Here is a 5,760-nt window from a genome sequence, read left to right as displayed (position 1 = left end):
ACTCCCCGCTCAAGCTCGCCGTCTCTGCAAGATTAACGATGGCAGTTTGCACGCACAGCCACTTAGAAGATTTACATCTGGCAGACAGGTTGCTGACGTCGTCAAGCTTCGTTTGAGTCTGCGCGTCAGAAACGGAAGTGCTAAAAAACGCTAAAAATGGGCTTCACTTGTCTCAATTGAGTTCCAATGGGGTCGCTGTGTCCATTTCTTTTACTGTCTATGATATTGGCTCACTTCTGAACTTCCACAGAAAAAAATCAATTCGCAAAGGTTAGATGCGTACATATGAACCGGCGGGACATAAGCTAACACACTTGCTGCACGTTGCATAAAACATTAAACAGTGTCAATATGTGTGAGTAAGAGAAGAGCACACATATTAGAGAGAGCTCAATTGGGTCTAAAAACTAAAAACTCAAATGGCTAAAATATGAATAAATGTCATTTTAGTCATTTTAGTAAAAAGACTATTAAAAAAGACAGATAAGGATCTGACTTGCCCAAGATAGTTTACTTCTCCTCAATGCATAGATAACTTGATAAATATAATTTCTGGAGCCCATCTAGTTTAGATCTGAGATGTAGTGCTCCCGTGCCACATCTAGTGTTTATAAAGATGTTCATAACAAACGGGTCAAATGGGTGCTCAGGACGTTTCTGGACTGCGACTTTGGCCGTTGGTTTTTATGGTTTGTAATTTATCATGCTCCATTTGTTTAAGGAAACACGTGAAGAAAGGCCATCAGCAGATAAACTGACAAACTTACTAGACAGGTATCTGATAATGAAGACAGGTTTGTTATTGAAATATCTGACAATGGAGGGTGGAGGTGTGGCCGAGGTATGTTCATTTGGTCTGGTGAACGCTGCTCTTGTGCAACAGTATAATCTGTAGCTTCGGCTCACTGTTGTACGCAGGTTCACGAGAGAGAGGCGTTCCAGCGCGAGACTGACGTAAGCCTAGCACAGGCTTCGGTGAGAAGTGATGAATGTGATAGCACAAAGAAGAGAGCACAACAAAACACCGCTCATAAATTAGAAGTAAAAAACCAGGATTTGTAAAGAAAATGTTGGAAAATTTCAATATAAGCTAAGAGAGGAGACAGGTTTTCGATTGCTGTAAACAACTTGATTCTCACAATACCCAACTTTATGCTCTTACGTCATCCACTGGAACGTCACTCTCTCGTGGACACATATACCACAGATAACTATGGTTTATAAAGTTTTAAATATGGATAATAATCCTGCCAAATGCATCAGTTCACTTCAGAAGGCCTTTATTAAACCCAGAGCGGTGTGTAGAACAATTTATGACCGTCATTCATTACCATTATAAATCCTGGAAGAGCCAGGAATAAAACAAAAGCTGATTGTATTAGTCTGAAAAAGAAAGTCATATGCATCTACTCGAGGGTAAGTAAATCATCTGGTATTTTTCATTCTTTTTTTTTTTTTCTTTTTTTTGGTGAAAGATCCATTTAATTACTTGGAAAACTTCGGAAGCTAGTTTCCCCCATTCGATTAAAAAAATGAATAAGGTAATAACATATTTTTGATTAATAATCTAACAGCTTTGACTTTTCTGACATTTTTTATTAATTACGGTCTTGAAATTTACAGTACAGTATATATATTAAATTATGCAAGATATACAGTGAACTCAGAATTGCAAATGTGAGAAAAGGTTTGTGTACCAGAATTGTGAAATACACATTTGCAATTGTAGGAAAACAAAAACAATATTTTGTAAAACACTGTATACGAGCAGTAAAATCCCATGCTTCTGATTATTCTGATTCATGATGCCCCCGATGTTTATTTACAGTTTAGGGGCTGGGCTACATTTGCTAAATTCTTGTAAAAGCTGCTGAAATCCCATTCTGCATAAGTGGGATGCTTTGGTTAGCCGCGGTCCTCCAGCTGAGTTATTACACTGGTTTCCTAAATGGTTTCTGTAAGAGCTTTCCAATGTAATTGTTGGTTTTCTGGAGTGCTGAATATCGATCGATCCGCTCTTTATTTTAATAACCCATGAGCATGCATCCTGGTGGTCACTGGTAGATACAGAAAATACCACAATGAAGCACAAAAAGCAATTTATGTGTGTGTGAGAAGAAAGAGTGAAGCCATACAGAAGAAGAGAGTTAATGGATGAGGCCAGCCAAACATCATGTTTCATCACATAATAAGGATTGCATTTCGAATGATCCGTATAATTAATGTGGAAACTAATATGTTGGTATAATCCAACAATTCCTCCTTGTCCAATATGTGGATGCACTCGAGACCAAATGTTGGTACATTTGGGGTAAATGCACCAACAATATTAATGACCCATCTTTTTCACAGGGCATATACCATTTTTATTTTTTTGTATCCATTGCTCTCTAGAATGAGCATGTCTCTCATTTCTCACAGCCCATTTTACTGTATTAATCTTTTATATATTTTTGATCGCATGAAGGATATTTCCTCATTTTTACAGAATCTCTGATTGAGGATTAGTTCACCCTAAAATGAATACTTGCGGACAATTAGCGAAAAGGCCATCCAAGATGAGTTTGTTTCTTCATCAGAACAGATCTGGAGGAATGTAGCATTAAATCAGTTCATCAATGGATGCTCTGTAGTGAATGGGTGCCGTCAGAATGAGAGTCCAAACATCACAATAATAAACAAGTAATGCACACCACTCCATCAGTTAATGTCTTGAAAAGTGAAAAACTTGATTTGTAAGAAACAAATCCATCATTAAAACATTTCCAACATCAAACTGTTGCTTCTGGGTAAAATACAAGTCCATAATTCATAATAACGCTTCCTTCTGTGAGGAAGTTGTCTCATCTGAATCAGGAGAGAAGCATTAGTTATGGACTCTTATTTTATTTGTAGGTCCCTTTAGTCTACTGAATGAATTTACATGAGTGTAACATTAGAATATATAAACCATGTGTGCTGTTATTGTTGTTTTCAATGATGTACAACCTGTTTTTATTCGTCATACACCTGCTGTATGCTTTTTTTTTCAATATGAATTGAGGTACAAAAAATATGGCAGTCAAATAACCATTATAAACAATGAACATTAGCTTGAGCAGTGATTTTATTTTATGAGAATGTCACCATACTCTCTCCTCAAGCACATGACGACAGCTTAACGTCTCCCTCTGGTGGCCAGGGGCACAACTTAACACAGAAATCACTTTATTTATTTATTTTTTATGTAATATTTCTCACTTTTTAGTTAGGTAATTTGAATATATATAATTATTTTGTTTCACAATTACTTATCAAGATAATTCATGGAAAATTTGCCATGCTATTCTGAAGATTTCAGCTGCCAAAATTCCACCTGGTTGAAAAACAAATACTATTAAAATGAGTGTCGTGATACCCATTATGACCACTAGAGGATAATTGGCAGCAGAGGATAATTTATTGTCTCATTTACCATTTCCACTTTGTAATATAGTTCTTTTCACAGGTTTTGCTAACGGATTTTAGACATTATCAAATCCCTGCCATAGCATTTAAAAATCTCTTTATTGTCAATGTTCAGCATGGTTTTGTATTGGAGTATGAAGTAGCAAGTGTTTTCAACTCATCAGATCTACCTGAATCACAGATGGCCTATTTTTCTCTCAAATGTAAATCAAACGGCCATTCACAAACGTGTGTGTGTGTGTCTGTGTGTGTGTGTGTGTGTGTGTGTGTCTGTGTGTGGGCATGTTTTTTGTGACATAACAGGACACAACTCTGTATAAAGACATGGGTATGACACAGGTATTACAAGGAGAGGGTGACTTATGAGACATAACCCATGTCCCCATTTTTCAAAACGCTTATAAATCATACAGAATGAGTTTTTTTTTTGAGAAAGTAAAAATGCACAAAGTTTCCTGTGAGGGTTAGGGTTGGTGAATGGCGATAGAATATACAGTTTCTACAGTATAAAAACCATTACGTCTATGGGATGTCCCCACTTTACACAAAAACAAACAAACATTGATAATTGAGATAGTTTTGAATTAGACACTTTCTGTAATATTTTTGTATTACCTCCAGGTATTTAATAAAAAAGGCTTACTACAGCTTAATTGCTCAGTCACATTTGTTCTGGGTCTCAACACCCCCAAAATCTTGTTCTCCACCCATGCATAGGCATAGTTGAAAGTTTAGACATCCTTGATTAAATTGTATATAACCAATAAACTCTGAAAATGCAAATGGACAATGTTTAACATCCTATTTGTTGTCCAAATGAATTTGTCGCACTAGTTTTGTCAAATGTAAATTGAGCTCTGTAGAAAGGAAAAAAAGTTTTCTTTTGAATCCATGTAAAAAAAAAAAGAAAAGAAAAAAGGGGCAGACATCAAACACATAAATGCCCGAATGTAAAATTAGTTATTTTGTGCATTTAAATATGGTTTCATTTTCGAATTTCATTTTCATTTCAATATTAGTAAAAACCCATTCAAAAAGCATGGTTCTTACTATAGGCTACTGTAGAAATGGTAAAAAACAAAAAAAAACAACAAAAAAAAACCTGGTGCTTTTTAGCAAGTGTGAAAGCCATCGTGTTTCTCTATTGTTAGGCAAACACCCTGTGCTTCCTCCAGGAGCTGTTGTCGGGTGTGATGGGTGTGAACACACCCAGCAGCACTGTTTACAAACACCAGGAAGAGATGACGTCACCCTGCACGAGCACATGTTCTGCGCCCATCTCCCTGTGCGGGTTCACGCTTCTGAAGAAACGGCCCCTGCTGAACTTTTAAAGGACAGAGTGAGTGTTGCTTCAGAGGAGGGTCATCTTCGCGCTCACAACGCTCGAGTAAACGCGTTTGTTTTCATGACCTCCATACACAAACACACGCGTCTCGGAAGGCGCGGAGGATTGTGGGGGAATCGAGACTGCAGACCTGGAGAGGACTAAACCACGGAGTGGATTTACTCCGTTTTAGTCACTCAGAGATACACTTTCTAGTTTCTAAAGATACATTATGATACGCGTTTATGAAGATAGATGCATGTCGGGTAAAAATGTGAACTATTAGAATATAAAATGTACCATGATCTAAAACCTTAATTATATTAAATCTCATTTTATGAATTAGGAACTTCTTTTTTTAAACATAGTATGAAAACAATTATATTGAATTGTAAAGGAAATTTTGTTTGCAAGTTTTCTGAACATAAAAAAAAGAATAATAATATTTAAAAAAAAATCTATATTACAAGATTCAGTTTTTTTACATACTTTAGTATTATATTAGATCACATAGTTATTTTTTTCAATATTCGTGTACATTTAGCCATTTAGCAGATACATTTATCTAAAGTCACTTACAAATGAGGACAATAGTGATATGATAATTCTGACTTTTTGAGTTTTTATATAATTATATAGCTAATAAATAAAAAATGTTATAGTTATAGTTAAAAAAAGCAATTAGAAAACTAATAGTGCAAGTCTTAAATGTTAAAGTTTTGTTGTTTTTTTTAAATGGTTTTAAATGTTTTTTTTTTTTTTTTCGATAATTTATTATCGCCGTAGTATTATGAATTAATTTCAAGTCCATGACTGATCTCCAGTCCAGTGTTGACATCTCTCCACACACATGCGTGTTGAGGCACAGCGCAACCGACCTTCAATCCGTCGAGTCTTCCATATTCCTTATTTCATTGGTTGCGATTGAATTACTGCATCCCCTAACGCGTCTCTGATTGGCTGGCCTGTGTGTCAATCACAGCGGCACC

The sequence above is a fragment of the Carassius auratus genome, linkage group LG28B (assembly GCF_003368295.1).
Source record: "Carassius auratus strain Wakin linkage group LG28B, ASM336829v1, whole genome shotgun sequence".
NCBI lineage: Eukaryota > Metazoa > Chordata > Actinopteri > Cypriniformes > Cyprinidae > Carassius > Carassius auratus.
The sequence above is the reverse complement of the archived record's forward strand: the minus strand, read 5'-3'. Positions refer to the sequence as shown.